This window comes from Nanorana parkeri, unplaced genomic scaffold, assembly GCF_000935625.1.
Source record: "Nanorana parkeri isolate BGI_ZX_2015 unplaced genomic scaffold, ASM93562v1 scaffold1200, whole genome shotgun sequence".
Classification (NCBI taxonomy): domain Eukaryota; kingdom Metazoa; phylum Chordata; class Amphibia; order Anura; family Dicroglossidae; genus Nanorana; species Nanorana parkeri.
The window spans coordinates 354,038-362,169 of NW_017307468.1; positions in this window are offsets into that span (position 1 = coordinate 354,038).

The following is an 8,132-nucleotide window of genomic DNA, read 5'->3' on the forward strand; positions in this document are numbered from 1 at the left end:
AATGCTGAAGACTTTGCTGGAGGCTGCACTGGGGGAAGAGGCTTGTGTGTGGTTCTCACAGTGACAGGAAGTGAGAGGAATCTCCCAATGGGGCCACAGGCAGGAATGTTATCCTTCCTCCTAGAGAAATGTGTTTAGCGTTTCATCACGCAGTGTCTTACAGCCGGGAAGGTAGAAGGAAGCACAGCGCAATGTACAGAACACACAATGTGCAACTTCCTGTACTTTGCGGAGGCGGAACTTTCTGCAGAACATTGCGCAATCTTTCTCTAGAACTTTGTATATTTGTGGTTATCCGCAGAGGTATGGCAGGAAGCCACCGTGGTGTTAATACAGGGCAGCCAATCAGATCTGAGTTTACTGAAGTCACAGTAGAGGGAGATCTGGTGCTGGTTGTTGTGGTGCGTTGCCCCTTTAAAGGTACACCTTAGAATTCCTCAGCTTGTCCGGTGAGTGGGGGTGTCCCACTGTATGAGGTACCAGGAGGGGGGAGTTGGATGCAAATAACATGCGCCATAGCAGGCACAATTTTGGTTCCGGTACTGCAAGCATTTGGGTCGGGAATAGAGAAGCACTCACACTGGCTTTGTACCAACAACCTCTTTCTTCATTACTTTCACCTTTACTTTCCTGTTGCAGCAGCTGTGCCGGGTGTATGTGTATATATATAGATATATATATACACGACTGTGCAGTCCAATAGGCACCAATTATAAACTCAGTGCAGCCAGCACGAAGTAACAGACCTGTCCAGGCTCTCCCCTCCATCTTCCTCGTGCAGACACCTGTGCTGAGGGGTGTGGCTATTACTCAGCTCTGCCAGCACAGGACGCTGGAGTGGGAGAACACTTGTGATGAGGGGTGTGGCTATTACTCAGCTCTGCCAGCACAGGACGCTGGAGTGGGAGAACACTTGTGATGAGGGGTGTGGCTATTACTCAGCTCTGCCAGCACAGGATGCTGGAGTGGGAGAATACTTGTCATGAGGGGTGTGGCTATTACTCAGCTCTGCCAGCACAGGATGCTGGAGTGGGAGAACACTTGTCATGAGGGGTGTGGCTATTACTCAGCTCTGCCAGCACAGGATGCTGGAGTGGGAGAACACTTGTCATGAGGGGTGTGGCTATTACTCAGCTCTGCCAGCACAGGATGCAGGAGGGATAGAAAACTTGTGATGAGGGGTGTGGCTATTACTCAGCCTATCAGCACAGAGCACTGTAGTGGAACACTTGGGCTGTGGCTAGTACTCATCCCATTGAGCACAGAACACTGGTGTGTGAGCATACCTATGCTGAGGGTGTGGCTATTACTCAGCTCCGCCAGCACAGAGCACTGTTGCAGAAGTGAAACACGTGTGCTGAGGGGTGTGGCCAGTCACTATGAGTACAGATGTATGAGCATACTTGTGCTTAGGGGTGTGGCTATTCCTCAGCTCTGCCAGCACAGAGCACTGAAGTAAGATGACACTTGCGCTGAGAGGTGTGACTGTCTCTGCCAGACATATAATTGTAATAAAAGATGGAGCTACTTCTTCCCTGTCATCTACTAGCCCTCTCCTATAGCCGTCCTCACGTGGATGGCGGTCAGGGACCTGTCATCTACTAGCCCTCTCCTATAGCCGCCCTCCTGTGGATGTCAGTCAGGGACCTGTCATCTACTAGCCCTCTCCTATAGCCACCCTCACGTGGATGGCGGTCAGGGACCTGTCATCTACTAGCCCTCTCCTATAGCCGCCCTCACGTGGATGGAGGTCAGGGACTGGTCATCTACTAGCCCTCTCCTATAGCCGCCCCCACATGGATGGCGGTGAGGGATGACGTGTCGGTTGGCCGCAGCGTCTCGGAAGGTCAAGAAGTTGCGGCGAATATGTGACTTCCGACAGTTTCCTGGGAAGTATATTCTGCAGCAAGGTGCACAGCTGGGTAAATATTTATATCTGCAGCCTTGGAGAGATGCCGGGGGAACATTTTCCTCATCTGCTTCTCCTCAGGTACGGCAGCCAGCGTGTTGTTATTCCCGGGACGGGACCTTTTGTTTGGGTTCTGTTCCGTTCCTCGGCCAAACTGCTTACTTACATGTTTACATTGAGCGATGGCGCTTATTGTTCTTTTGGATACAATGGTGCGAGTGTAGAACACTATCCGTATTGTATCCATTGACATCTGTGCGCAGCCGGGAGTTTCTCAAAGTGCGGAACAGCTCAAATGTCCCTTCCTTGCAGCCATGGCAACAGTACTCCCTGTCCAGAGAGGCTTTCCAGTAGAAGAGGCTCCTGGACTTTGTGCATCGCCCCTCCCAGAAATCTGCAGTCAGCTTAAAGGAGAACTATAAGGCGAGTGATTTTCACTCAGCCCCATAATCTGAGCCGACCTGTGACAATGAGACTGTCACAGGTCGGCTCAGTAGATCGGGAGGTGAGGGAACACATACCGGCGCTCGCTCACTTCTCGATCATGTCCCTCCAGGGATTCCCCCCTCCCAGCTCCGTACCTCCAGCGCTGACTGGCGGAACGGACGGGGGAGGGGGCGGGTACAGCTGGCTCTGCCTCTAGATAGGCAGAGCCAGCTGTCACTCACGCAGCTGGGTGGATCCAGACATAATTGTCGGGATCCGTCCCGGCTGCGGCGTCTCAGTATATAGGGGGCTGTAGATCGCGGTATACTGAGCTTAGGGTGACGGGAGGACGCTAGTTTGTGTCCTCCCGTTACCCTAAGGAGAACTATGGGGAAAAGCCCTGACCCCATAGTTCTCATTTATTGGAGGTGTCAACCCAATCACTAAAATCTGTCTTGGCTGTGCGCTGGACACTGGGACCTGTAGTTTCCACACTGGATGCATGCTGAGCCTACTGGAACTTGTGGTGCTACCCTGACATAAATTGCTGCAGTGGGTGGCGCTCCTGGATTCCTATTTTTTGGAACTTTAACCCCACCCCCTTGTTATACCGCCCCCTCCATTGTGGTCACGGCTGCCCTATCGAGTGCTGAAACCCCCTTACTATGCACCCTGCATGGCGGTTGCGATGTGCGTATCCTCTGTGTGCGCTCCTAGTCAGTCATAAAAATATTTACTCCAAGCCGACCTCTTTCAGTTGGGCCTCAGTACAATATATGAAGGACTATAGTTCTAGTGCAGGGGAAGGCAAACTCCGGCCCTCCAGCTGTGGTACAACTACAAATCCCATTAGGCATTGCAAGAGTCTGACAGCCACAGGCATGACTCCTTGAGGCAGATGCATGCTGGGATTTGCAGTTTCACCCACAGCTGGAGGGCCGGAGTTTGCCCGCCCCTGTTCCAGTGTGATCCACAAACACATGTTTTCTATTCTACAAGGACGGGCCGCAGAGATCCAACACACAGCCTGGGGGGCATTAGTGGAGATTGACTTTCAGTGGAGGGCTTTGCTTCCCTCTACACCCCCCTCTAGTGGTCAACAATAGTACTGCGCCCATTATAAACATCTCCCAAGCTCGACACACATTACAATATGTACCGTCTCTGCACAATCCGCTTCAGATTTCCCGAGGACTATGCGAGTGTCAACACTCCATTCATTATCCGGACACGTAGGTCCTCACACGATATGGTTGGTCATCAATCTAAAGAAGATTGTACAATCACAATTATTATTATGCAGGATTTATATGGCGCCAATAGTTTGCACAGCGCTTTACAATATAAGGAAGACGTTACAATCACAATACAATTCAAGACAAGATGGTAAGGAGGGCCCTGCCCCATACGGCCTACAATCTAAAAGGGGAGGGGGGAAGTGATACATGAGGAGGGAGCTGTGTGGGGAGACACTGGGGGGGGGGGTTTATCAAAACTGGAGCAGACAGAATACCATTCTGTAAAGCGCTGTGCAATGTGTTGGCGCTATATAAATCCTGTAGAATAGTAATAATCTGGAGCAGTTGCCCAGGGCAACCAATCGCCTTCTCTCTTTCATTTTCAAAGCTTGAAGGGGTTCTAAACCCTCCGTTTTTTTTGCCTATATCTACTGCTAGCATGCAGTAGATATAGGCAAGAAGTTTAAAAAAAAAACAAAAAAAAACGCTTGAACTGGTTTTAAACTTACCTCGTTCCCGCGCCGAGAATCAGGAACGAGGTAAGTTTCGTATGGCCGCAAAGGATCTTGGGGCGGGCGCATGCGCAGTTCTGTCTCGGCCAGGAGACGAGCAGAGACGCAAGGTAAGTCTATGGACGCGTGCACTATTGCATCACTTGCACAGTTAGAGAAATGTACTTGGGGTCTATTTAAAAAAAAATAAATAAAAATTAAATAAAAATTGCACAGCTACTCATCCAGGACAAGAACGGAGTAAATTGGGACAGTACCTCATTCTGAACAGTCTTAGCACTGCTTACCGGAAATCCCAAAGAAAGTAAAACGGGTGCTGGAAATGACAGCGGATGGCGCCGCACATGAAACAACTAGGAATGTAGAGGTCACCAGACATGGTCTACTCTGAGCCTGATGAAGGGCACCCTTGCGCGCCCCCCGAAAAGCACTTGTTATTCTGAGTGACATTTATCAAATAAATGGATTTGCACTCAGGTGTCGCTGTCATGCTGGAGACCTCTACATTCCTAGCACCTCATTCTGGCCACTAGAGGGCGCCGAGGCTAATGGGAAATAAATACAAGTTGGTAAGAAGAGATACAATGTAACAATTGTAGAGAACACTGGGGGGGAATGAGCAAATAATTGTAACCATCGCTACTACCCCCCCCCGGATCCCACATAGCAGGAAGAGCTACGTATATATTTTCTAATTCCCTCCAGTTGTCACCTTGTATCTCTTCTTACCAAGTTGTATTTATTTCCCATGTTCCTCCGCTCCATCTCCTAGCCATCATGCTGTATTCTCTCCGGTCACTCCGAGTTCTTTGTTTCCTCATGTCAGAGCTTCCAGCAAGGAGAACAGTGGAACAGCACCACAGTGACATCACCAAAGACTCAATTATTCACGGTCCTGGCCCCCCTCGCCCATTACAACTCAATAGACTTCTATAGGACCGTCTCTGACCCCGAGACCCGGTCTAATAGAAGTCTACGGGGCTGATATGTGCAGTCGCGTCCGCTGGTTGTAAAATAGTGGAAAATAGGCCATTAGATTGAGCCAAGTATACATCTGTGGAAGGGTAGGGTGGGGTTAGGTCAGGGGGGCAAAAGGGATAAGGACATTTAGGGGGTTATCACAAAGCTGCTAAAGGCAGCCGAAGTGAGCAGAACAACGTTCGGCTATTCACTCCGGCTGACTTCAGCCGTACATCGGCTGCACTTCGGTGAGCCGAACATACTCTGCATGTTCGGCTGAGCCAAAGTGCAGAAGGAGCTCGACTCACCCGATCTGGATAAGCTGAGCCGAAAGCTCCGGCAGCTCACTCGCTGCCGTTCGTCCCCCTATTCTCATAGGGGCCAAACAGCAATGAGTGACTAGCCAAATGTCACCGAGCGGCTCACGGCTCAGCTATTCTGCTCCGTGGTACCGAGCGGAATAGAAAAATCAGTGGAGTTAAAAAAACAATTTTTTCCCCAAATGTAAACAAAAAGTAAAAAATAAAGATAGTTAAAAAAACAACAATTGGGTGGAGCTAGAAGTGACGGCTAGCTCCGCCCAACTGTTTCCTATGGGCCAGCACCCGCTAGAGTCTTCTTGCAGGTCCCGGCCAATGAACAACTGGGTGGACCTCGCTGTGACATCACGGCCGGAGCCGCCCAGTTGTTATTGTTTAATGACAGATCAGCCTCCCCTGGGTCATTTGGGGACGCTGATCTGTCATTATAGCCCCTACAACTGGGCGGAGCCAGCCGTGAGATCCCAGCTGGCTCCACCCAGCTGTCATTTGCGGGGCGAAAGGCCAGCCTGCAGCAGGCTGTTCGCCCTACTTCTGCTCAGTAGAGCCAAAGCATATGCCTTCAGCTCGGCTCAGCCGCTGTATGGGCTACGGTGAATAGCCCATAGAGCAGCCCTGCGGTTCGACTGAACCGAAGGACTTCGGCGGCTGAAGAGAGCCGAAGGATCAGCCGAAGCTACGGCTGGATTCTTCGGCTCCTTCGTGAATGACCCTGTTAGTTTTAAAGGGCACTGATCCCTTAGACCAGTGGTTCTCAACCTATGTAACCTCAGGACCCACATTTGTCCTTGGTCATTAAGTGGCAGCCCAAATTGCACTGCAATGGAACGCACGGCATTGGGGTACCGTGCGTCCCGGTGCGGGCATACGAGGTTGTGGATAAGAGATGCGTTACGGGTACCAAATGAATAGCAACTCAAACGCAGATCCCACACCAGAATGCACGGTATGTGCGATTGTGTGGTAGTTTAACGCACTGTACTAGTGTAAACGGGCCCTCAAAAATACTGACAGACACAACCACAGACACAGTCTCACACACACTCCCCAAATTTTTTTTAGGTCCACCCAGTCTCCGTACCTCATGAGAACTGGAGTGGATCCTCAGCCTAGGGTCCAGTGTGGGCTGCTGTGCTGTGACGGAGCTCCATCCATATGTGCGTTGCTTGTACAACTCATTTGCACACCCTGTAGACGTGCCGGGAGCCAGAATGTGACGTCACTCCGGTCCAGGCTCCTCTACAGGACATGTGAGGGAGCTGTAAGCAATGCAGGTATGGATGGAGCTCTCTCGCAGCCATAGCCCCACCCCATCTCAAGCTGACACTCGGCGTCGGGCAGCATATTGTGAATGGCTGCTCGGCATGAGAACTGACAGCGCTGCGCTAGGGGGAGGCTGAGGAGACTCTCACCTAGAAAAGCGGAGGTCATGTGGCGACCCGCTGAACATGGGGTCGCGACCCACTTTTGGGTCAGGACCCGCCAGTTGAGAACCAAGGCCTTAGACCACAGATTGTATAGGTGTCTGATCCACTTTGCTCTCGTGTTTGTATACAAGTGTTCAGTAACCCGGACCTGTCAGCCCATAATGGCAATAAAAGACCAACAAATCGGTTGCCGTTATAGCTTTCAGTTTATTTAGAGTGCGTACAGAAAAAGCCAACGCTGATAAATATAATCATGTAAGAACCACAGCTGTGCAATGCAGGCACACCGAAAAAACAGAGATTCCGAGCAAAGGAGCACGTGGGACACTCCATCCAGTGATTGGAAACGCCGCGGCTGAATGGAGGACCAAAACCTACATAGTTAGTGTTGAACTTCCTGAGCCCCGTCATTCACTAAGTGCCCCCGTCATTCACTAAGTGCCCCCGTCATTCACTAAGTGCCCCCGTCATTCACTAAGTGCCCCCGTCATTCACTAAGTGCCCCCGTCATTCACTAAGTGCCTGTAACACATTCTGGTAATCAGGACAAAACCCACTTTGTAAAATATTATGCGTCTTATGACTGTACAGGCTCTTGGAATATTTGGAGGGAAACGTCTGTGACGGTTCTCATTCATCCGGGACATGGTATATCTGTAACAAAATAAGTCAAGGCAACTGGACTTGCTTGCTCGTCTTCAGGAAAAGTCCAGTTGCTTTGACTTATTTTTTTTACAGATATTTGGAGGAAATGTCTTCCTACCAGGAGACTAGACACAAGGAATGATGCGTCTGCGCAGGCAATCCACACACTGCGTGCCATGAGCGTTCCAGGGACGTCTCACCGGGCTTGTTGAAGAGCCATGTACAGAACATATGGAAATGATACCATGTGCAGGTTTGACGTCTGCGATAGTGCCAGATCTGGAGGACAGCCATATTATTGGAGGGCCCTCGACATGCAGTGGGATGCTCATATGCCTGTTACATCTTAGTGGAGGACGGGTTATCTTTTGGGCTGATCCCAGGCAGCAGGATCCTTGGTGACCAGACCCGGTAAAGCCGACACACTGCAGTCTGAGTGGCAGAGAAGCCTCCTGCAGCTTGGTAAAGGGAGCTTTCCATGAGAGAGGAGGACCCCTTTAAATGTCCTGCTTATATTTGTCAGAAGGGTGACACTTGAACCATGCTTTACTATTTGGTCTGCGATGGAGTAAAGGGGGTAACTACTACCTGTCACGTCATTAAGCAGTTTTCTGCACTCCAGGGATTTGCTAATAGAGAAAAGCGGGCGGCCGGCGTCGGTGAGGCAGATGTGTGTGTATCGAGTCGGCCCCGCC